The sequence below is a fragment of the Patagioenas fasciata genome, chromosome 2 (genome assembly GCF_037038585.1).
Source record: "Patagioenas fasciata isolate bPatFas1 chromosome 2, bPatFas1.hap1, whole genome shotgun sequence".
NCBI classification, from domain to species: domain Eukaryota; kingdom Metazoa; phylum Chordata; class Aves; order Columbiformes; family Columbidae; genus Patagioenas; species Patagioenas fasciata.
Window position 1 is genome coordinate 117160520 of NC_092521.1, and position 24545 is coordinate 117185064.

Consider the following 24545-nt stretch of genomic DNA (forward strand, 5'->3'; position numbering starts at 1 on the left):
TTTTGGTGGTTCTATTTTGGTTTAGGTCGTTTGCTTTAGGTGGTTTTGTTCAGGTTGTTTCTGTTGTTTGGTTTCATATTTCTGAGGTTGGTTTAAGTTGGTTAGTCTAGGTCGTTAGTTTAGCTTGGTTGTTTCAGGTGGTTTTATACTTTATTGGGTAGGTTTTAAGTAGTTTGAGATTTTTTTAAGGGCTGGCTTAAGTTGTTTAAGATGGGTTGGTTTAGATGTATTTAATTTGTTTGGATTTAGGTTGCCAAATGTTGGTTGACGAACGTTGGTTTATGTAGTTTTAGGTAGGATTGTTTAGGTAATTTGTTTTAGGTAGATTGGTTTTAGGGTGTTTCGATTGGTTTATTTTGGTTGGTTTAGGTAATTTGTTGTAGATCATTGAAGGGTTGTTTAAGGTGGTTTGGTTTAGATTTCTCTTGCTTGCTTGGGTTGAGGTTGCTGAAGGTTGGTTGAAGAACGCTGGTTCAGGTTGTTTTAGGTAGGATTGTTTAGGTCATTTGTTTTAGGTGGGTTTTTTTTAGGGTGTTTAGGTTGGTTTATTTTGTTTGATTTAGACTGGTTTAGGTAATTTGTTGTAGATTGTTGAAGGTTTTTTTTAGGTGGTTTGTGGCTGATTGTTTGAAGTTTTTTAAGGCAGATTGGTTTAGGTTCTTTAAGGTTGGTTGTTTCCAGTTGTTGAAGGTTGGTTTAGGCGAGTTGTTCTATTCTGGTTTAGGTAGGCTGCTCTAGCTAAGTTTAGGGCCACCTCGTGGAGCAGCAGGCACCCAGCCCAAATGGCCCAAAGAAGCCGTGGCAAGTGGGCCATGCTCAACGCTGCAGAAGAAGGCAAAAAACCCCCAGAGACACTTGGTGTCCCACATGGGGGGGAAAAAAAAGCCTTCCTCCCCCCAGCTGCAGGGCACGAGAGGCCATCTTCCTGGTGCTTGAGCAGCAGGCAGGACCCGAGCCAAAAGGGCTCAGAGGAGCTCTGCAAAGTGGTCATGCTCAATGCTGCAGAGGAAGGCAAAAAACCCCTGGGGACCAGTGCCAATCTGCCCCAGGGGAAAAAATTCCTTCCTGACCCCAGTGCTGGCGATCGGCTGTTCCCTGAGCATGTGAGCCAGACCTGGCTCCTTGTCCCACAGGCTGCTCACGTCTCCCAGGACCTGCCCAAGCCCTATCCTGTCCTATCCTGTCCTATCCTATCCTGTCCTGTCCTGTCCTGTCCTGTCCTGTCCTATCCTATCTATCCTCCCTCCACCTGGAGCCATCTCTCGGACTTCCGAGAGTGCCCAAATGCTTCTGAGCTGATGGAGCTTGGGGTCAAGAATCCTTCCTGTGCCTGTCAGGACACCAGTGAGTGCTTCAAAGCGCTGCAACCCCTTGCAACTGCTCTGTATCCTCTTTCTTACGACTCCTGAGCCTGTCGGCATGTGGGATGAAGATGGCGAGTTCTTCAGTACTCTTCAAGAAGGCATCATGCCGTCGGTCTTGCCACTGCTATCCCACTGAAAAGGCTTTCCATCCATCCATCCATCAATCGGATAGGTTTGGAAGGTGGCCCTCGCAGTCCGTGTGCCATTCCTTCCCAATGCAGCAAGTGGCATGTGCTGCTGCGCTGTCATTTACGGTGAGGTTGTCTGCTTGGGGAGAAGTCTTGACTTGTGCTGTTGACCCAATCTTTGCTTGCTCTTGATAGCTCTTTTCCTCCTTTGGCCTTCATCCTTGCTATCTTCCTTGAAAGTCATGGCAGCCCTCTCAGGCTTTGTCTTGCTTCTTCTAGCCGTTGTCTTCTTCTGTAGGCCCTCCGTGTTCCTAACCAACTACTTAGTCTTGATTTACTTTCATCCTGGATGGATTTTATCTTTCCTGAACCCAAGGAAGGAGCAATGTCCCTAGTGGTCCAGGTGAGTGCTGACCAGGGCTTTGCACAAGGCTTGCCTTTCCTGTGGCAGTGCCTTGCCTGACACAACAGAATGCATTTGCCTGTATCACATTTGTGGCTCACCGTCATGCTGTGACCTACTTGTGCCTCCAGGAGCATTTTTCTACTCCGATGTGTTCGACCAGTGCCAGAAACTGATGGTGCTGCACCTGACGTTGTGTTCTCTATTTCTAGGCTGTAGATCTTCACACAGGGTTTCTTGACGTAGGGGATTTGTCTTGTGTCGGAGCTTCAGCTGTGTGGCAGTATGGGGACTGTAGAACTACTCTGTGAGCTAAAGCTTCTTCTGGTTGATGGATACTGAGGACCTGGGATTTGTTTAGTTTGGAGAGACGAAGGCTGAGAGGCGACCTCGTTGCTCTCTACAGCTTCCAAGGAGGAAAATGGAGAGGGAGCTGCTGATCTCTTCTCCCTGATAGCCAAGAGCAGGAGGTGTGGGAACGGCTCAAAGCTGCATCCATCAGGGGAGCTTTGGACTTGAGAAGAGGAAACTTTTCTTTACCAAGAGGGTGGTCAAAGCCCTGGAACAGGGTTCCCGGGGAGGTGCTCGATCCCTCTTGCCTGATCAGTGTTGAAGAGGCCTTTGGACAATACCCTTAATACTATGTTGTAACTTCTGTTCAGCCCTGAAGTGGTCAGGCATTTGGAGTAGATAATCATTGTAGGTCCTTTCTACCTGAAGTCTTCTCTCCTTCTGTTCCTACCTCCTCCTTTCCCTAGCAGTACTTGATGAAGAAATTTCTGCTGTCGTTGCTTCCCATCCCTGCACTACCAGAAGGCACTGAATACCCTGAAGCGTGTTCCATCTTCGGCACTGGCTCTGTCACCTTGTGGCAAGGAGGCACATACCTTCTGATGGGTGTGAGAGCCCTGGGCACCTTTGCAACATCTGGGCATCCCCCTTCTTACAGCTACTGGCCCTGGCCCCACAGGGGATGAGAATGGTGAGCTCTGCACTGCTCCTCAAGAAGGAATTCCCTTGGTCTTGCCACTGCTATCCAACCAGAAGGGATTTCCATGCATCAGATGAGTTTGGAAGGTGGCCCTGCCAGCAGATCGCCTTGCAGCAAAGAACCTCCAGCAGCCTCATGCAAGGTCTTCCTCCCTCAGCCCCTGCCCTGTGATTCCACCAGCTGCTCCAGTGCTTCCTCGGGGATGTGTTGGGGCGGCCCCCGGGCCAGCTCTGGCGGTGGACATGGGAGGCTGCTCCCTTTTATAGTGCCCTGGGGCATTGTGACCTCAGTGTTGCCAGGTGCTGGCATTGTGACCTCTGGGTGACAGAACCAGATGTGTGCAGCGCCGCTTCCCCGCCCCCCCCCCCCCCCGCCTCCGCCGGCCCCCCCCTCCACTCAGCACCCTTGGGAGGAAGCCTTTGGGGTACTGGCCCTGAATCAGTCCCTGTAGCTACAAGCCAGGGGAGTAATCAACCTAATAGTGTCCCTTTTTTGCAAGAATACAGTGTGGTTTTGTTGCCGGTCCAGTCTCACTTCCTGTAGCTCTCCTACCTGTGATGATCTTCTGTTCAGTTACAGGAAGGTGCCTTCTGACTGGCACTTTGTGCAATGACTCGCTGCATTTTGACCTTCTCTTCCTTAGATACCTCTCACCTCAGTGGATGTTTTGGCACTGATGGGTTTGGGGACTCAGCGGGTTTTCTCTCTGTGAGTGTTTACTGCTGGGACCTTCCTACCCGTGCCCTACGACCGTGGCTTCCACAGCAAACTGTTTGCTCGGGTGCAGTTTGCAAATCAACCCTTCCCGTGCAGCTCTTGACAGTATGTGATGGGGAGAAGGTAACAGTGCAATAGTTGTCATATATACAGTCCAGTGGTGCGTTTTGTTTCCAGCCATTATAGTGGTGTTTCTTTATGCTCTATATGATCATGTTTTGGGGGGCTTGCTTTTGCTGGAAGCAGCTGCTAATTAATGAACAGTTGAGAAACAGTCTGCTATGAACTCACACACAGAGTTTTCTAATTGAGAAAATGTTCCTGTCTTGCTGTTTTTTCTGCAAATTGCACGTGGCATCTTGAATAAAAAGATGAAGCTTGATTGTGTTGGGTTTAGTCTGACTTGTGCAGGACTGAGGCCGATGAGAACAGGCCCATGTGTGCGTGTGATCCCAGCCGTCTCTTTGCCGGCAGGTTGGTCAGTCCCCCTCACGGCCACCTTTTCACTCCGTGCCTTGACAATTTTTGGTGCATGAGAGGAGGAAACAGGCAAGAGGTCCCAAAGCTGGGGCTGTTTTCTGAGGTGAGATGGCTGCGTGTAGGAGAGAGCCCTGGCAGAGCTCCCAGCCGGGCTGGACCATTGGAGAACCCAGAGTGCCCGGCAGCTCAGCCGCATCTCCCAGCGCTCAGGGACCCAGCTGCTGCGGGCACGTCTGCTGCCTCCTGGCACATCTCCTTTTCTCCTTTTTCTGCCCTGGTGAGATCCCATCTGGAATATTGTGTCCAGTTCTGGGCCTCTCAGTTCCAGAAGGACAGGGAACTGCTGGAGAGAGTCCAGCGCAGGGCAACAAAGACGATTAAGGGAGTGGAGCATCTCCCTTATGAGGAAAGGCTGAGGGAGCTGGGTCTCTTGAGCTTGGAGGAGACTGAGGGGTGACCTCATTAATGTTTACAGATATATAAAGGGTGAGTGTCACGAGGATGGAGCCAGGCTCTTCTCGGTGACAACCAATGATAGGACAAGGGGTAATGGGTACAAACTGGAACACAAGAGGTTCCACTTAAATTTGAGAAGAAACTTCTTCTCAGTGGGGGTGACAGAACACTGGAACAGGCTGCCCAGGGAGCTTGTGGAGTCTTCTGCTCTGGAGGCGTTCAAGACCTGCCTGGACACCTACCTGTGTAACCTCATCTAGGTGTTCCTGCTCCGGCAGGGGGATTGGACTGGATGATCTTTCGAGGTCCCTTCCAATGCCTAACACTCAGTGATTCTGTGTGATTCTTCAGTGCAAAGAGAGAGGGGAAACCCAAGATCTCTCCAGGGAGCCTGCACTCAGTATGGTGAGGAAGCACAGTAGGGTTATTGATGTAGCCAGAAGTATTGTTTATGGTCCCTAAGTGAGCACGTATTTCGAAGGCACAGAAGGAAATGTTTGCAAGTCTAGTTCTGCCAGGGTCGTGGGGGTGCTCCCAGGCTTCGGTGGCTGGGACCGGCCTTCCCTGGGACCCCCACCCACCGCCACCATCTCCTGCCTGGGACCCAGGGGAAGTGTCTCAGCTCAGCCTGGGGCCTTGAGTCCCTGCCTGAGCCGTGTCATAGGTGTGTGTGCCTGTGTCGTCTCTACCCCTGTCCCAGGCTGGGCCTGGGCCCTGCCCTGCAGAGAGCGGCTCTCCTGGATGGAGGGAGCCCTCAGGGCTGGGTCAGAGCTCGTCATGCAGAACTCCAGGCATAGCAGAGCAGAGCTTTTCTATTCTATTTGCTCGCCATGAACTGAATAACGATGAGACTACTATATCCCTGCAATGCCAGGGGTGTTTTAGCTCCAAAATCACTTTCAAGGACACAAAACACAAAGAAGAAAAGTGGGATCAGGATTTTGTTTCTTTTATTTAGTTTTATTCAGTTGTTTAATTTTGTTTGTTTGTTTGTTTGTAAGCAGGTTGATGGTTGCAGGTTGGCTGGTTGGTTTAGGCTGGATTGTTTAGGATGGTAGTTTGAGATCGTATAGGTCATTTGGTTTTGGTGATTTTGGTTGGTTTTAGGTTGCATTTGGTTGTTTTGGACGTGAGAGCAATCTGACTGCGACCTCTGTCACGCCATTGATGGCCAGGGTTGATTGGACTGATGTGGCTGGCTAGGCAGGTGTCCCCTTCCTTCCTCCCTGCTTCATGCGTGTCCTTCCCAAAGCCAGGCGATCACTCCAAGAGGATGAGCTTCTCTGTTGGAGGGATACAATTCATGGGTCAAGGGTATACAGTAGCTGCCCTCCCCTTCTAGAAGCTGCAAAGAAGATCAAGGTGCATTTGTAAGAGCACCTGGCTGGGGTAGTCAAGCTTTCAAGACTGCAGGCACATCCAAGTGAGGCACTGCATGGGGTAGGGTGTTTGTTGGTTGGGTTTTGGTCATGCAGGTTTTTTCGAGTGTTTTAGCTTGTTTGTTGGAGTGTTGTTGATTTAGCTTGGTTGTTTTAGGTTGGTTTTGGTGGTTCTATTTTGGTTTAGGTCGTTTGCTTTAGGTGGTTTTGTTCAGGTTGTTTCTGTTGTTTGGTTTCATATTTCTGAGGTTGGTTTAAGTTGGTTAGTCTAGGTCGTTAGTTTAGCTTGGTTGTTTCAGGTGGTTTTATACTTTATTGGGTAGGTTTTAAGTAGTTTGAGATTTTTTTAAGGGCTGGCTTAAGTTGTTTAAGATGGGTTGGTTTAGATGTATTTAATTTGTTTGGATTTAGGTTGCCAAATGTTGGTTGACGAACGTTGGTTTATGTAGTTTTAGGTAGGATTGTTTAGGTAATTTGTTTTAGGTAGATTGGTTTTAGGGTGTTTCGATTGGTTTATTTTGGTTGGTTTAGGTAATTTGTTGTAGATCATTGAAGGGTTGTTTAAGGTGGTTTGGTTTAGATTTCTCTTGCTTGCTTGGGTTGAGGTTGCTGAAGGTTGGTTGAAGAACGCTGGTTCAGGTTGTTTTAGGTAGGATTGTTTAGGTCATTTGTTTTAGGTGGGTTTTTTTTAGGGTGTTTAGGTTGGTTTATTTTGTTTGATTTAGACTGGTTTAGGTAATTTGTTGTAGATTGTTGAAGGTTTTTTTTAGGTGGTTTGTGGCTGATTGTTTGAAGTTTTTTAAGGCAGATTGGTTTAGGTTCTTTAAGGTTGGTTGTTTCCAGTTGTTGAAGGTTGGTTTAGGCGAGTTGTTCTATTCTGGTTTAGGTAGGCTGCTCTAGCTAAGTTTAGGGCCACCTCGTGGAGCAGCAGGCACCCAGCCCAAATGGCCCAAAGAAGCCGTGGCAAGTGGGCCATGCTCAACGCTGCAGAAGAAGGCAAAAAACCCCCAGAGACACTTGGTGTCCCACATGGGGGGGAAAAAAAAGCCTTCCTCCCCCCAGCTGCAGGGCACGAGAGGCCATCTTCCTGGTGCTTGAGCAGCAGGCAGGACCCGAGCCAAAAGGGCTCAGAGGAGCTCTGCAAAGTGGTCATGCTCAATGCTGCAGAGGAAGGCAAAAAACCCCTGGGGACCAGTGCCAATCTGCCCCAGGGGAAAAAATTCCTTCCTGACCCCAGTGCTGGCGATCGGCTGTTCCCTGAGCATGTGAGCCAGACCTGGCTCCTTGTCCCACAGGCTGCTCACGTCTCCCAGGACCTGCCCAAGCCCTATCCTGTCCTATCCTGTCCTATCCTATCCTGTCCTGTCCTGTCCTGTCCTGTCCTGTCCTATCCTATCTATCCTCCCTCCACCTGGAGCCATCTCTCGGACTTCCGAGAGTGCCCAAATGCTTCTGAGCTGATGGAGCTTGGGGTCAAGAATCCTTCCTGTGCCTGTCAGGACACCAGTGAGTGCTTCAAAGCGCTGCAACCCCTTGCAACTGCTCTGTATCCTCTTTCTTACGACTCCTGAGCCTGTCGGCATGTGGGATGAAGATGGCGAGTTCTTCAGTACTCTTCAAGAAGGCATCATGCCGTCGGTCTTGCCACTGCTATCCCACTGAAAAGGCTTTCCATCCATCCATCCATCAATCGGATAGGTTTGGAAGGTGGCCCTCGCAGTCCGTGTGCCATTCCTTCCCAATGCAGCAAGTGGCATGTGCTGCTGCGCTGTCATTTACGGTGAGGTTGTCTGCTTGGGGAGAAGTCTTGACTTGTGCTGTTGACCCAATCTTTGCTTGCTCTTGATAGCTCTTTTCCTCCTTTGGCCTTCATCCTTGCTATCTTCCTTGAAAGTCATGGCAGCCCTCTCAGGCTTTGTCTTGCTTCTTCTAGCCGTTGTCTTCTTCTGTAGGCCCTCCGTGTTCCTAACCAACTACTTAGTCTTGATTTACTTTCATCCTGGATGGATTTTATCTTTCCTGAACCCAAGGAAGGAGCAATGTCCCTAGTGGTCCAGGTGAGTGCTGACCAGGGCTTTGCACAAGGCTTGCCTTTCCTGTGGCAGTGCCTTGCCTGACACAACAGAATGCATTTGCCTGTATCACATTTGTGGCTCACCGTCATGCTGTGACCTACTTGTGCCTCCAGGAGCATTTTTCTACTCCGATGTGTTCGACCAGTGCCAGAAACTGATGGTGCTGCACCTGACGTTGTGTTCTCTATTTCTAGGCTGTAGATCTTCACACAGGGTTTCTTGACGTAGGGGATTTGTCTTGTGTCGGAGCTTCAGCTGGGTGGGAGTATGGGGACTGTAGAACTACTCTGTGAGCTAAAGCTTCTTCTGGTTGATGGATACTGAGGACCTGGGATTTGTTTAGTTTGGAGAGACGAAGGCTGAGAGGCGACCTCGTTGCTCTCTACAGCTTCCAAGGAGGAAAATGGAGAGGGAGCTGCTGATCTCTTCTCCCTGATAGCCAAGAGCAGGAGGTGTGGGAACGGCTCAAAGCTGCATCCATCAGGGGAGCTTTGGACTTGAGAAGAGGAAACTTTTCTTTACCAAGAGGGTGGTCAAAGCCCTGGAACAGGGTTCCCGGGGAGGTGCTCGATCCCTCTTGCCTGATCAGTGTTGAAGAGGCCTTTGGACAATACCCTTAATACTATGTTGTAACTTCTGTTCAGCCCTGAAGTGGTCAGGCATTTGGAGTAGATAATCATTGTAGGTCCTTTCTACCTGAAGTCTTCTCTCCTTCTGTTCCTACCTCCTCCTTTCCCTAGCAGTACTTGATGAAGAAATTTCTGCTGTCGTTGCTTCCCATCCCTGCACTACCAGAAGGCACTGAATACCCTGAAGCGTGTTCCATCTTCGGCACTGGCTCTGTCACCTTGTGGCAAGGAGGCACATACCTTCTGATGGGTGTGAGAGCCCTGGGCACCTTTGCAACATCTGGGCATCCCCCTTCTTACAGCTACTGGCCCTGGCCCCACAGGGGATGAGAATGGTGAGCTCTGCACTGCTCCTCAAGAAGGAATTCCCTTGGTCTTGCCACTGCTATCCAACCAGAAGGGATTTCCATGCATCAGATGAGTTTGGAAGGTGGCCCTGCCAGCAGATCGCCTTGCAGCAAAGAACCTCCAGCAGCCTCATGCAAGGTCTTCCTCCCTCAGCCCCTGCCCTGTGATTCCACCAGCTGCTCCAGTGCTTCCTCGGGGATGTGTTGGGGCGGCCCCCGGGCCAGCTCTGGCGGTGGACATGGGAGGCTGCTCCCTTTTATAGTGCCCTGGGGCATTGTGACCTCAGTGTTGCCAGGTGCTGGCATTGTGACCTCTGGGTGACAGAACCAGATGTGTGCAGCGCCGCTTCCCCGCCCCCCCCCCCCCCCGCCTCCGCCGGCCCCCCCCTCCACTCAGCACCCTTGGGAGGAAGCCTTTGGGGTACTGGCCCTGAATCAGTCCCTGTAGCTACAAGCCAGGGGAGTAATCAACCTAATAGTGTCCCTTTTTTGCAAGAATACAGTGTGGTTTTGTTGCCGGTCCAGTCTCACTTCCTGTAGCTCTCCTACCTGTGATGATCTTCTGTTCAGTTACAGGAAGGTGCCTTCTGACTGGCACTTTGTGCAATGACTCGCTGCATTTTGACCTTCTCTTCCTTAGATACCTCTCACCTCAGTGGATGTTTTGGCACTGATGGGTTTGGGGACTCAGCGGGTTTTCTCTCTGTGAGTGTTTACTGCTGGGACCTTCCTACCCGTGCCCTACGACCGTGGCTTCCACAGCAAACTGTTTGCTCGGGTGCAGTTTGCAAATCAACCCTTCCCGTGCAGCTCTTGACAGTATGTGATGGGGAGAAGGTAACAGTGCAATAGTTGTCATATATACAGTCCAGTGGTGCGTTTTGTTTCCAGCCATTATAGTGGTGTTTCTTTATGCTCTATACAGATCATGTTTTGGGGGGCTTGCTTTTGCTGGAAGCAGCTGCTAATTAATGAACAGTTGAGAAACAGTCTGCTATGAACTCACACACAGAGTTTTCTAATTGAGAAAATGTTCCTGTCTTGCTGTTTTTTCTGCAAATTGCACGTGGCATCTTGAATAAAAAGATGAAGCTTGATTGTGTTGGGTTTAGTCTGACTTGTGCAGGACTGAGGCCGATGAGAACAGGCCCATGTGTGCGTGTGATCCCAGCCGTCTCTTTGCCGGCAGGTTGGTCAGTCCCCCTCACGGCCACCTTTTCACTCCGTGCCTTGACAATTTTTGGTGCATGAGAGGAGGAAACAGGCAAGAGGTCCCAAAGCTGGGGCTGTTTTCTGAGGTGAGATGGCTGCGTGTAGGAGAGAGCCCTGGCAGAGCTCCCAGCCGGGCTGGACCATTGGAGAACGCAGAGTGCCCGGCAGCTCAGCCGCATCTCCCAGCGCTCAGGGACCCAGCTGCTGCGGGCACGTCTGCTGCCTCCTGGCACATCTCCTTTTCTCCTTTTTCTGCCCTGGTGAGATCACCTCTGGAATATTGTGTCCAGTTCTGGGCCTCTCAGTTCCAGAAGGACAGGGAACTGCTGGAGAGAGTCCAGCGCAGGGCAACAAAGACGATTAAGGGAGTGGAGCATCTCCCTTATGAGGAAAGGCTGAGGGAGCTGGGTCTCTTGAGCTTGGAGGAGACTGAGGGGTGACCTCATTAATGTTTACAGATATATAAAGGGTGAGTGTCACGAGGATGGAGCCAGGCTCTTCTCGGTGGCAACCAATGATAGGACAAGGGGTAATGGGTACAAACTGGAACACAAGAGGTTCCACTTAAATTTGAGAAGAAACTTCTTCTCAGTGGGGGTGACAGAACACTGGAACAGGCTGCCCAGGGAGCTTGTGGAGTCTTCTGCTCTGGAGGCGTTCAAGACCTGCCTGGACACCTACCTGTGTAACCTCATCTAGGTGTTCCTGCTCCGGCAGGGGGATTGGACTGGATGATCTTTCGAGGTCCCTTCCAATGCCTAACACTCAGTGATTCTGTGTGATTCTTCAGTGCAAAGAGAGAGGGGAAACCCAAGATCTCTCCAGGGAGCCTGCACTCAGTATGGTGAGGAAGCACAGTAGGGTTATTGATGTAGCCAGAAGTATTGTTTATGGTCCCTAAGTGAGCACGTATTTCGAAGGCACAGAAGGAAATGTTTGCAAGTCTAGTTCTGCCAGGGTCGTGGGGGTGCTCCCAGGCTTCGGTGGCTGGGACCGGCCTTCCCTGGGACCCCCACCCACCGCCACCATCTCCTGCCTGGGACCCAGGGGAAGTGTCTCAGCTCAGCCTGGGGCCTTGAGTCCCTGCCTGAGCCGTGTCATAGGTGTGTGTGCCTGTGTCATCTCTACCCCTGTCCCAGGCTGGGCCTGGGCCCTGCCCTGCAGAGAGCGGCTCTCCTGGATGGAGGGAGCCCTCAGGGCTGGGTCAGAGCTCGTCATGCAGAACTCCAGGCATAGCAGAGCAGAGCTTTTCTATTCTATTTGCTCGCCATGAACTGAATAACGATGAGACTACTATATCCCTGCAATGCCAGGGGTGTTTTAGCTCCAAAATCACTTTCAAGGACACAAAACACAAAGAAGAAAAGTGGGATCAGGATTTTGTTTCTTTTATTTAGTTTTATTCAGTTGTTTAATTTTGTTTGTTTGTTTGTTTGTAAGCAGGTTGATGGTTGCAGGTTGGCTGGTTGGTTTAGGCTGGATTGTTTAGGATGGTAGTTTGAGATCGTATAGGTCATTTGGTTTTGGTGATTTTGGTTGGTTTTAGGTTGCATTTGGTTGTTTTGGACGTGAGAGCAATCTGACTGCGACCTCTGTCACGCCATTGATGGCCAGGGTTGATTGGACTGATGTGGCTGGCTAGGCAGGTGTCCCCTTCCTTCCTCCCTGCTTCATGCGTGTCCTTCCCAAAGCCAGGCGATCACTCCAAGAGGATGAGCTTCTCTGTTGGAGGGATACAATTCATGGGTCAAGGGTATACGGTAGCTGCCCTCCCCTTCTAGAAGCTGCAAAGAAGATCAAGGTGCATTTGTAAGAGCACCTGGCTGGGGTAGTCAAGCTTTCAAGACTGCAGGCACATCCAAGTGAGGCACTGCATGGGGTAGGGTGTTTGTTGGTTGGGTTTTGGTCATGCAGGTTTTTTCGAGTGTTTTAGCTTGTTTGTTGGAGTGTTGTTGATTTAGCTTGGTTGTTTTAGGTTGGTTTTGGTGGTTCTATTTTGGTTTAGGTCATTTGCTTTAGGTGGTTTTGTTCAGGTTGTTTCTGTTGTTTGGTTTCATATTTCTGAGGTTGGTTTAAGTTGGTTAGTCTAGGTCGTTAGTTTAGCTTGGTTGTTTCAGGTGGTTTTATACTTTATTGGGTAGGTTTTAAGTAGTTTGAGATTTTTTTAAGGGCTGGCTTAAGTTGTTTAAGATGGGTTGGTTTAGATGTATTTAATTTGTTTGGATTTAGGTTGCCAAATGTTGGTTGACGAACGTTGGTTTATGTAGTTTTAGGTAGGATTGTTTAGGTAATTTGTTTTAGGTAGATTGGTTTTAGGGTGTTTCGATTGGTTTATTTTGGTTGGTTTAGGTAATTTGTTGTAGATCATTGAAGGGTTGTTTAAGGTGGTTTGGTTTAGATTTCTCTTGCTTGCTTGGGTTGAGGTTGCTGAAGGTTGGTTGAAGAACGCTGGTTCAGGTTGTTTTAGGTAGGATTGTTTAGGTCATTTGTTTTAGGTGGGTTTTTTTTAGGGTGTTTAGGTTGGTTTATTTTGTTTGATTTAGACTGGTTTAGGTAATTTGTTGTAGATTGTTGAAGGTTTTTTTTAGGTGGTTTGTGGCTGATTGTTTGAAGTTTTTTAAGGCAGATTGGTTTAGGTTCTTTAAGGTTGGTTGTTTCCAGTTGTTGAAGGTTGGTTTAGGCGAGTTGTTCTATTCTGGTTTAGGTAGGCTGCTCTAGCTAAGTTTAGGGCCACCTCGTGGAGCAGCAGGCACCCAGCCCAAATGGCCCAAAGAAGCCGTGGCAAGTGGGCCACGCTCAACGCTGCAGAAGAAGGCAAAAAACCCCCAGAGACACTTGGTGTCCCACATGGGGGGGAAAAAAAAGCCTTCCTCCCCCCAGCTGCAGGGCACGAGAGGCCATCTTCCTGGTGCTTGAGCAGCAGGCAGGACCCGAGCCAAAAGGGCTCAGAGGAGCTCTGCAAAGTGGTCATGCTCAATGCTGCAGAGGAAGGCAAAAAACCCCTGGGGACCAGTGCCAATCTGCCCCAGGGGAAAAAATTCCTTCCTGACCCCAGTGCTGGCGATCGGCTGTTCCCTGAGCATGTGAGCCAGACCTGGCTCCTTGTCCCACAGGCTGCTCACGTCTCCCAGGACCTGCCCAAGCCCTATCCTGTCCTATCCTGTCCTATCCTATCCTGTCCTGTCCTGTCCTGTCCTATCCTATCTAGCCTCCCTCCACCTGGAGCCATCTCTCGGACTTCCGAGAGTGCCCAAATGCTTCTGAGCTGATGGAGCTTGGGGTCAAGAATCCTTCCTGTGCCTGTCAGGACACCAGTGAGTGCTTCAAAGCACTGCAACCCCTTGCAACTGCTCTGTATCCTCTTTCTTACGACTCCTGAGCCTGTCGGCATGTGGGATGAAGATGGCGAGTTCTTCAGTACTCTTCAAGAAGGCATCATGCCGTCGGTCTTGCCACTGCTATCCCACTGAAAAGGCTTTCCATCCATCCATCAATCGGATAGGTTTGGAAGGTGGCCCTCGCAGTCCGTGTGCCATTCCTTCCCAATGCAGCAAGTGACATGTGCTGCTGCGCTGTCATTTACGGTGAGGTTGTCTGCTTGGGGAGAAGTCTTGACTTGTGCTGTTGACCCAATCTTTGCTTGCTCTTGATAGCTCTTTTCCTCCTTTGGCCTTCATCCTTGCTATCTTCCTTGAAAGTCATGGCAGCCCTCTCAGGCTTTGTCTTGCTTCTTCTAGCCGTTGTCTTCTTCTGTAGGCCCTCCGTGTTCCTAACCAACTACTTAGTCTTGATTTACTTTCATCCTGGATGGATTTTATCTTTCCTGAACCCAAGGAAGGAGCAATGTCCCTAGTGGTCCAGGTGAGTGCTGACCAGGGCTTTGCACAAGGCTTGCCTTTCCTGTGGCAGTGCCTTGCCTGACACAACAGAATGCATTTGCCTGTATCACATTTGTGGCTCACCGTCATGCTGTGACCTACTTGTGCCTCCAGGAGCATTTTTCTACTCCGATGTGTTCGACCAGTGCCAGAAACTGATGGTGCTGCACCTGACGTTGTGTTCTCTATTTCTAGGCTGTAGATCTTCACACAGGGTTTCTTGACGTAGGGGATTTGTCTTGTGTCGGAGCTTCAGCTGGGTGGGAGTATGGGGACTGTAGAACTACTCTGTGAGCTAAAGCTTCTTCTGGTTGATGGATACTGAGGACCTGGGATTTGTTTAGTTTGGAGAGACGAAGGCTGAGAGGCGACCTCGTTGCTCTCTACAGCTTCCAAGGAGGAAAATGGAGAGGGAGCTGCTGATCTCTTCTCCCTGATAGCCAAGAGCAGGAGGTGTGGGAACGGCTCAAAGCTGCATCCATCAGGGGAGCTTTGGACTTGAGAAGAGGAAACTTTTCTTTACCAAGAGGGTGGTCAAAGCCCTGGAACAGGGTTCCCGGGGAGGTGCTCGATCCCTCTTGCCTGATCAGTGTTGAAGAGGCCTTTGGACAATACCCTTAATACTATGTTGTAACTTCTGTTCAGCCCTGAAGTGGTCAGGCATTTGGAGTAGATAATCATTGTAGGTCCTTTCCAGCTGAAGTCTTCTCTCCTTCTGTTCCTACCTCCTCCTTTCCCTAGCAGTACTTGATGAAGAAATTTCTGCTGTCGTTGCTTCCCATCCCTGCACTACCAGAAGGCACTGAATACCCTGAAGCGTGTTCCGTCTTCGGCACTGGCTCTGTCACCTTGTGGCAAGGAGGCACATACCTTCTGATGGGTGTGAGAGCCCTGGGCACCTTTGCAACATCTGGGCATCCCACTTCTTACAGCTACTGGCCCTGGCCCCACAGGGGATGAGAATGGTGAGCTCTGCACTGCTCCTCAAGAAGGAATTCCCTTGGTCTTGCCACTGCTATCCAACTGGAAGGGATTTCCATGCATCAGATGAGTTTGGAAGGTGGCCCTGCCAGCAGATCGCCTTGCAGCAAAGAACCTCCAGCAGCCTCATGCAAGGTCTTCCTCCCTCAGCCCCTGCCCTGTGATTCCACCAGCTGCTCCAGTGCTTCCTCGGGGATGTGTTGGGGCGGCCCCCGGGCCAGCTCTGGCGGTGGACATGGGAGGCTGCTCCCTTTTATAGTGCCCTGGGGCATTGTGACCTCAGCATTGCCAGGTGCTGGCATTGTGACCTCTGGGTGACAGAACCAGATGTGTGCAGCGCCGCTTCCCCGCCGGCCCCCCCCTCCACCCAGCACCCTTGGGAGGAAGCCTTTGGGGTACTGGCCCTGAATCAGTCCCTGTAGCTACAAGCCAGGGGAGTAATCAACCTAATAGTGTCCCTTTTTTGCAAGAATACAGTGTGGTTTTGTTGCCGGTCCAGTCTCACTTCCTGTAGCTCTCCTACCTGTGATGATCTTCTGTTCAGTTACAGGAAGGTGCCTTCTGACTGGCACTTTGTGCAATGACTCGCTGCATTTTGACCTTCTCTTCCTTAGATACCTCTCACCTCAGTGGATGTTTTGGCACTGATGGGTTTGGGGACTCAGCGGGTTTTCTCTCTGTGAGTGTTTACTGCTGGGACCTTCCTACCCGTGCCCTACGACCGTGGCTTCCACAGCAAACTGTTTGCTCGGGTGCAGTTTGCAAATCAACCCTTCCCGTGCAGCTCTTGACAGTATGTGATGGGGAGAAGGTAACAGTGCAATAGTTGTCATATATACAGTCCAGTGGTGCGTTTTGTTTCCAGCCATTATAGTGGTGTTTCTTTATGCTCTATACAGATCATGTTTTGGGGGGCTTGCTTTTGCTGGAAGCAGCTGCTAATTAATGAACAGTTGAGAAACAGTCTGCTATGAACTCACACACAGAGTTTTCTAATTGAGAAAATGTTCCTGTCTTGCTGTTTTTTCTGCAAATTGCACGTGGCATCTTGAATAAAAAGGTGAAGCTTGATTGTGTTGGGTTTAGTCTGACTTGTGCAGGACTGAGGCCGATGAGAACAGGCCCATGTGTGCGTGTGATCCCAGCCGTCTCTTTGCCGGCAGGTTGGTCAGTCCCCCTCACGGCCACCTTTTCACTCCGTGCCTTGACAATTTTTGGTGCATGAGAGGAGGAAACAGGCAAGAGGTCCCAAAGCTGGGGCTGTTTTCTGAGGTGAGATGGCTGCGTGTAGGAGAGAGCCCTGGCAGAGCTCCCAGCCGGGCTGGACCATTGGAGAACCCAGAGTGCCCGGCAGCTCAGCCGCATCTCCCAGCGCTCAGGGACCCAGCTGCTGCGGGCACGTCTGCTGCCTCCTGGCACATCTCCTTTTCTCCTTTTTCTGCCCTGGTGAGATCACCTCTGGAATATTGTGTCCAGTTCTGGGCCTCTCAGTTCCAGAAGGACAGGGAACTGCTGGAGAGAGTCCAGCGCAGGGCAACAAAGACGATTAAGGGAGTGGAGCATCTCCCTTATGAGGAAAGGCTGAGGGAGCTGGGTCTCTTGAGCTTGGAGGAGACTGAGGGGTGACCTCATTAATGTTTACAGATATATAAAGGGTGAGTGTCACGAGGATGGAGCCAGGCTCTTCTCGGTGACAACCAATGATAGGACAAGGGGTAATGGGTACAAACTGGAACACAAGAGGTTCCACTTAAATTTGAGAAGAAACTTCTTCTCAGTGGGGGTGACAGAACACTGGAACAGGCTGCCCAGGGAGCTTGTGGAGTCTTCTGCTCTGGAGGCGTTCAAGACCTGCCTGGACACCTACCTGTGTAACCTCATCTAGGTGTTCCTGCTCCGGCAGGGGGATTGGACTGGATGATCTTTCGAGGTCCCTTCCAATGCCTAACACTCAGTGATTCTGTGTGATTCTTCAGTGCAAAGAGAGAGGGGAAACCCAAGATCTCTCCAGGGAGCCTGCACTCAGTATGGTGAGGAAGCACAGTAGGGTTATTGATGTAGCCAGAAGTATTGTTTATGGTCCCTAAGTGAGCACGTATTTCGAAGGCACAGAAGGAAATGTTTGCAAGTCTAGTTCTGCCAGGGTCGTGGGGGTGCTCCCAGGCTTCGGTGGCTGGGACCGGCCTTCCCTGGGACCCCCACCCACCGCCACCATCTCCTGCCTGGGACCCAGGGGAAGTGTCTCAGCTCAGCCTGGGGCCTTGAGTCCCTGCCTGAGCCGTGTCATAGGTGTGTGTGCCTGTGTCGTCTCTACCCCTGTCCCAGGCTGGGCCTGGGCCCTGCCCTGCAGAGAGCGGCTCTCCTGGATGGAGGGAGCCCTCAGGGCTGGGTCAGAGCTCGTCATGCAGAACTCCAGGCATAGCAGAGCAGAGCTTTTCTATTCTATTTGCTCGCCATGAACTGAATAACGATGAGACTACTATATCCCTGCAATGCCAGGGGTGTTTTAGCTCCAAAATCACTTTCAAGGACACAAAACACAAAGAAGAAAAGTGGGATCAGGATTTTGTTTCTTTTATTTAGTTTTATTCAGTTGTTTAATTTTGTTTGTTTGTTTGTTTGTAAGCAGGTTGATGGTTGCAGGTTGGCTGGTTGGTTTAGGCTGGATTGTTTAGGATGGTAGTTTGAGATCGTATAGGTCATTTGGTTTTGGCGATTTTGGCTGGTTTTAGGTTGCATTTGGTTGTTTTGGACGTGAGAGCAATCTGACTGCGACCTCTGTCACGCCATTGATGGCCAGGGTTGATTGGACTGATGTGGCTGGCTAGGCAGGTGTCCCCTTCCTTCCTCCCTGCTTCATGCGTGTCCTTCCCAAAGCCAGGCGATCACTCCAAGAGGATGAGCTTCTCTGTTGGAGGGATACAATTCATGGGTCAAGGGTATACGGTAGCTGCCCTCCCCTTCTAGAAGCTGCAAAGAAGATCAAGGTGCATTTGTAAGAGCACCTGGCTGGGGTAGTCAAGCTTTCAAGACTGCAGGCACATCCAAGTGAGGCACTGCATGGGGTAGGGTGTTTGTTGGTTGGGTTTTGGTCATGCAGGTTTTTTCGAGTGTTTTAGCTTGTTTGTTGGAGTGTTGTTGATTTAGCTTGGTTGTTTTAGGTTGGTTTTGGTGGTTCTATTTTGGTTTAGGTCATTTGCTTTAGGTGGTTTTGTTCAGGTTGTTTCTGTTGTTTGGTTTCATATTTCTGAGGTTGGTTTAAGTTGGTTAGTCTAGGTCGTTAGTTTAGCTTGGTTGTTTCAGGTGGTTTTATACTTTATTGGGTAGGTTTTAAGTAGTTTGAGATTTTTTTAAGGGCTGGCTTAAGTTGTTTAAGATGGGTTGGTTTAGATGTATTTAATTTGTTTGGATTTAGGTTGCCAAATGTTGGTTGACGAACGTTGGTTTATGTAGTTTTAGGTAGGATTGTTTAGGTAATTTGTTTTAGGTAGATTGGTTTTAGGGTGTTTCGATTGGTTTATTTTGGTTGGTTTAGGTAATTTGTTGTAGATCATTGAAGGGTTGTTTAAGGTGGTTTGGTTTAGATTTCTCTTGCTTGCTTGGGTTGAGGTTGCTGAAGGTTGGTTGAAGAACGCTGGTTCAGGTTGTTTTAGGTAGGATTGTTTAGGTCATTTGTTTTAGGTGGGTTTTTTTTAGGGTGTTTAGGTTGGTTTATTTTGTTTGATTTAGACTAGTTTAGGTAATTTGTTGTAGATTGTTGAAGGTTTTTTTTAGGTGGTTTGTGGCTGATTGTTTGAAGTTTTTTAAGGCAGATTGGTTTAGGTTCTTTAAGGTTGGTTGTTTCCAGTTGTTGAAGGTTGGTTTAGGCGAGTTGTTCTATTCTGGTTTAGGTAGGCTGCTCTAGCTAAGTTTAGGGCCACCTCGTGGAGCAGCAGGCACCCAGCCCAAATGGCCCAAAGAAGCCGTGGCAAGTGGGCCACGCTCAACGCTGCAGAAGAAGGCAAAAAACCCCCAGAGACACTTGGTGTCCCACATGGGGGGGAAAAAAAAGCCTTCCTCCCCCCAGCTGCAGGGCACGAGAGGCCATCTTCCTGGTGCTTGAGCAGCAGGCAGGACCCGAGCCAAAAGGGCTCAGAGGAGCTCTGCAAAGTGGTCATGCTCAATGCTGCAGAGGAAGGCAAAAAACCCCTGGGGACCAGTGCCAATCTGCCCCAGGGGAAAAAATTCCTTCCTGACCCCAGTGCTGGCGATCGGCTGTTCCCTGAGCATGTGAGCCAGACCTGGCTCCTTGTCCCACAGGCTGCTCACGTCTCCCAGGACCTGCCCAAGCCCTATCCTGTCCTATCCTGTCCTATCCTATCCTGTCCTGTCCTGTCCTGTCCTATCCTATCTAGCCTCCCTCCACCTGGAGCCATCTCTCGGACTTCCGAGAGTGCCCAAATGCTTCTGAGCTGATGGAGCTTGGGGTCAAGAATCCTTCCTGTGCCTGTCAGGACACCAGTGAGTGCTTCAAAGCACTGCAACCCCTTGCAACTGCTCTGTATCCTCTTTCTTACGACTCCTGAGCCTGTCGGCATGTGGGATGAAGATGGCGAGTTCTTCAGTACTCTTCAAGAAGGCATCATGCCGTCGGTCTTGCCACTGCTATCCCACTGAAAAGGCTTTCCATCCATCCATCAATCGGATAGGTTTGGAAGGTGGCCCTCGCAGTCCGTGTGCCATTCCTTCCCAATGCAGCAAGTGACATGTGCTGCTGCGCTGTCATTTACGGTGAGGTTGTCTGCTTGGGGAGAAGTCTTGACTTGTGCTGTTGACCCAATCTTTGCTTGCTCTTGATAGCTCTTTTCCTCCTTTGGCCTTCATCCTTGCTATCTTCCTTGAAAGTCATGGCAGCCCTCTCAGGCTTTGTCTTGCTTCTTCTAGCCGTTGTCTTCTTCTGTAGGCCCTCCGTGTTCCTAACCAACTACTTAGTCTTGATTTACTTTCATCCTGGATGGATTTTATCTTTCCTGAACCCAAGGAAGGAGCAATGTCCCTAGTGGTCCAGGTGAGTGCTGACCAGGGCTTTGCACAAGGCTTGCCTTTCCTGTGGCAGTGCCTTGCCTGACACAACAGAATGCATTTGCCTGTATCACATTTGTGGCTCACCGTCATGCTGTGACCTACTTGTGCCTCCAGGAGCATTTTTCTACTCCGATGTGTTCGACCAGTGCCAGAAACTGATGGTGCTGCACCTGACGTTGTGTTCTCTATTTCTAGGCTGTAGATCTTCACACAGGGTTTCTTGACGTAGGGGATTTGTCTTGTGTCGGAGCTTCAGCTGGGTGGGAGTATGGGGACTGTAGAACTACTCTGTGAGCTAAAGCTTCTTCTGGTTGATGGATACTGAGGACCTGGGATTTGTTTAGTTTGGAGAGACGAAGGCTGAGAGGCGACCTCGTTGCTCTCTACAGCTTCCAAGGAGGAAAATGGAGAGGGAGCTGCTGATCTCTTCTCCCTGATAGCCAAGAGCAGGAGGTGTGGGAACGGCTCAAAGCTGCATCCATCAGGGGAGCTTTGGACTTGAGAAGAGGAAACTTTTCTTTACCAAGAGGGTGGTCAAAGCCCTGGAACAGGGTTCCCGGGGAGGTGCTCGATCCCTCTTGCCTGATCAGTGTTGAAGAGGCCTTTGGACAATACCCTTAATACTATGTTGTAACTTCTGTTCAGCCCTGAAGTGGTCAGGCATTTGGAGTAGATAATCATTGTAGGTCCTTTCCAGCTGAAGTCTTCTCTCCTTCTGTTCCTACCTCCTCCTTTCCCTAGCAGTACTTGATGAAGAAATTTCTGCTGTCGTTGCTTCCCATCCCTGCACTACCAGAAGGCACTGAATACCCTGAAGCGTGTTCCGTCTTCGGCACTGGCTCTGTCACCTTGTGGCAAGGAGGCACATACCTTCTGATGGGTGTGAGAGCCCTGGGCACCTTTGCAACATCTGGGCATCCCACTTCTTACAGCTACTGGCCCTGGCCCCACAGGGGATGAGAATGGTGAGCTCTGCACTGCTCCTCAAGAAGGAATTCCCTTGGTCTTGCCACTGCTATCCAACTGGAAGGGATTTCCATGCATCAGATGAGTTTGGAAGGTGGCCCTGCCAGCAGATCGCCTTGCAGCAAAGAACCTCCAGCAGCCTCATGCAAGGTCTTCCTCCCTCAGCCCCTGCCCTGTGATTCCACCAGCTGCTCCAGTGCTTCCTCGGGGATGTGTTGGGGCGGCCCCCGGGCCAGCTCTGGCGGTGGACATGGGAGGCTGCTCCCTTTTATAGTGCCCTGGGGCATTGTGACCTCAGCATTGCCAGGTGCTGGCATTGTGACCTCTGGGTGACAGAACCAGATGTGTGCAGCGCCGCTTCCCCGCCGGCCCCCCCCTCCACCCAGCACCCTTGGGAGGAAGCCTTTGGGGTACTGGCCCTGAATCAGTCCCTGTAGCTACAAGCCAGGGGAGTAATCAACCTAATAGTGTCCCTTTTTTGCAAGAATACAGTGTGGTTTTGTTGCCGGTCCAGTCTCACTTCCTGTAGCTCTCCTACCTGTGATGATCTTCTGTTCAGTTACAGGAAGGTGCCTTCTGACTGGCACTTTGTGCAATGACTCGCTGCATTTTGACCTTCTCTTCCTTAGATACCTCTCACCTCAGTGGATGTTTTGGCACTGATGGGTTTGGGGACTCAGCGGGTTTTCTCTCTGTGAGTGTTTACTGCTGGGACCTTCCTACCCGTGCCCTACGACCGTGGCTTCCACAGCAAACTGTTTGCTCGGGTGCAGTTTGCAAATCAACCCTTCCCGTGCAGCTCTTGACAGTATGTGATGGGGAGAAGGTAACAGTGCAATAGTTGTCATATATACAGTCCAGTGGTGCGTTTTGTTTCCAGCCATTATAGTGGTGTTTCTTTATGCTCTATACAGATCATGTTTTGGGGGGCTTGCTTTTGCTGGAAGCAGCTGCTAATTAATGAACAGTTGAGAAACAGTCTGCTATGAACTCACACACAGAGTTTTCTAATTGAGAAAATGTTCCTGTCTTGCTGTTTTTTCTGCAAATTGCACGTGGCATCTTGAATAAAAAGGTGAAGCTTGATTGTGTTGGGTTTAGTCTGACTTGTGCAGGACTGAGGCCGATGAGAACAGGCCCATGTGTGCGTGTGATCCCAGCCGTCTCTTTGCCGGCAGGTTGGTCAGTCCCCCTCACGGCCACCTTTTCACTCCGTGCCTTGACAATTTTTGGTGCATGAGAGGAGGAAACAGGCAAGAGGTCCCAAAGCTGGGGCTGTTTTCTGAGGTGAGATGGCTGCGTGTAGGAGAGAGCCCTGGCAGAGCTCCCAGCCGGGCTGGACCATTGGAGAACCCAGAGTGCCCGGCAGCTCAGCCGCATCTCCCAGCGCTCAGGGACCCAGCTGCTGCGGGCACGTCTGCTGCCTCCTGGCACATCTCCTTTTCTCCTTTTTCTGCCCTGGTGAGATCACCTCTGGAATATTGTGTCCAGTTCTGGGCCTCTCAGTTCCAGAAGGACAGGGAACTGCTGGAGAGAGTCCAGCGCAGGGCAACAAAGACGATTAAGGGAGTGGAGCATCTCCCTTATGAGGAAAGGCTGAGGGAGCTGGGTCTCTTGAGCTTGGAGGAGACTGAGGGGTGACCTCATTAATGTTTACAGATATATAAAGGGTGAGTGTCACGAGGATGGAGCCAGGCTCTTCTCGGTGACAACCAATGATAGGACAAGGGGTAATGGGTACAAACTGGAACACAAGAGGTTCCACTTAAATTTGAGAAGAAACTTCTTCTCAGTGGGGGTGACAGAACACTGGAACAGGCTGCCCAGGGAGCTTGTGGAGTCTTCTGCTCTGGAGGCGTTCAAGACCTGCCTGGACACCTACCTGTGTAAACTCATCTAGGTGTTCCTGCTCCGGCAGGGGGATTGGACTGGATGATCTTTCGAGGTCCCTTCCAATGCCTAACACTCAGTGATTCTGTGTGATTCTTCAGTGCAAAGAGAGAGGGGAAACCCAAGATCTCTCCAGGGAGCCTGCACTCAGTATGGTGAGGAAGCACAGTAGGGTTATTGATGTAGCCAGAAGTATTGTTTATGGTCCCTAAGTGAGCACGTATTTCGAAGGCACAGAAGGAAATGTTTGCAAGTCTAGTTCTGCCAGGGTCGTGGGGGTGCTCCCAGGCTTCGGTGGCTGGGACCGGCCTTCCCTGGGACCCCCACCCACCGCCACCATCTCCTGCCTGGGACCCAGGGGAAGTGTCTCAGCTCAGCCTGGGGCCTTGAGTCCCTGCCTGAGCCGTGTCATAGGTGTGTGTGCCTGTGTCGTCTCTACCCCTGTCCCAGGCTGGGCCTGGGCCCTGCCCTGCAGAGAGCGGCTCTCCTGGATGGAGGGAGCCCTCAGGGCTGGGTCAGAGCTCGTCATGCAGAACTCCAGGCATAGCAGAGCAGAGCTTTTCTATTCTATTTGCTCGCCATGAACTGAATAACGATGAGACTACTATATCCCTGCAATGCCAGGGGTGTTTTAGCTCCAAAATCACTTTCAAGGACACAAAACACAAAGAAGAAAAGTGGGATCAGGATTTTGTTTCTTTTATTTAGTTTTATTCAGTTGTTTAATTTTGTTTGTTTGTTTGTTTGTAAGCAGGTTGATGGTTGCAGGTTGGCTGGTTGGTTTAGGCTGGATTGTTTAGGATGGTAGTTTGAGATCGTATAGGTCATTTGGTTTTGGCGATTTTGGCTGGTTTTAGGTTGCATTTGGTTGTTTTGGACGTGAGAGCAATCTGACTGCGACCTCTGTCACGCCATTGATGGCCAGGGTTGATTGGACTGATGTGGCTGGCTAGGCAGGTGTCCCCTTCCTTCCTCCCTGCTTCATGCGTGTCCTTCCCAAAGCCAGGCGATCACTCCAAGAGGATGAGCTTCTCTGTTGGAGGGATACAATTCATGGGTCAAGGGTATACGGTAGCTGCCCTCCCCTTCTAGAAGCTGCAAAGAAGATCAAGGTGCATTTGTAAGAGCACCTGGCTGGGGTAGTCAAGCTTTCAAGACTGCAGGCACATCCAAGTGAGGCACTGCATGGGGTAGGGTGTTTGTTGGTTGGGTTTTGGTCATGCAGGTTTTTTCGAGTGTTTTAGCTTGTTTGTTGGAGTGTTGTTGATTTAGCTTGGTTGTTTTAGGTTGGTTTTGGTGGTTCTATTTTGGTTTAGGTCATTTGCTTTAGGTGGTTTTGTTCAGGTTGTTTCTGTTGTTTGGTTTCATATTTCTGAGGTTGGTTTAAGTTGGTTAGTCTAGGTCGTTAGTTTAGCTTGGTTGTTTCAGGTGGTTTTATACTTTATTGGGTAGGTTTTAAGTAGTTTGAGATTTTTTTAAGGGCTGGCTTAAGTTGTTTAAGATGGGTTGGTTTAGATGTATTTAATTTGTTTGGATTTAGGTTGCCAAATGTTGGTTGACGAACGTTGGTTTATGTAGTTTTAGG